The following is a 325-nucleotide window of genomic DNA, read 5'->3' as shown; positions in this document are numbered from 1 at the left end:
TTTCTGCTTCTCCTGTGGCTGGTATTATACTTGCTGCTGCTGCTGCTGCTGCTGCTGCTGCTGCTGCTGCTGCAGTTGCTGTTGCTCTCGTTGCTGCTGTTGATTGTAGGGTTTGGAAGCAGCCACTGCTTACAACAGAATATCTTTTCTTTATTTTCTATTTATTCATTCGTATTTTAATAAACAGCAGCAGCAGCAGCAACAGCAACAGCAGCAGCAGCAGCAACAGCAGCAGCAGCAACAGCAGCAGCAGCAGGTGCTTTCTATGAAGTGCATCTTCGGCTGAACCTGCTTGCCAGAAATACAACTCGCGTGGCTTCTTCTG

Source organism: Eimeria mitis, genomic scaffold (assembly GCF_000499745.2).
Source record: "Eimeria mitis Houghton genomic scaffold, Emh_scaff4117, whole genome shotgun sequence".
In the NCBI taxonomy this organism is placed as follows: Eukaryota; Apicomplexa; class Conoidasida; order Eucoccidiorida; family Eimeriidae; genus Eimeria; species Eimeria mitis.
The sequence above is the reverse complement of the archived record's forward strand: the minus strand, read 5'-3'. Positions refer to the sequence as shown.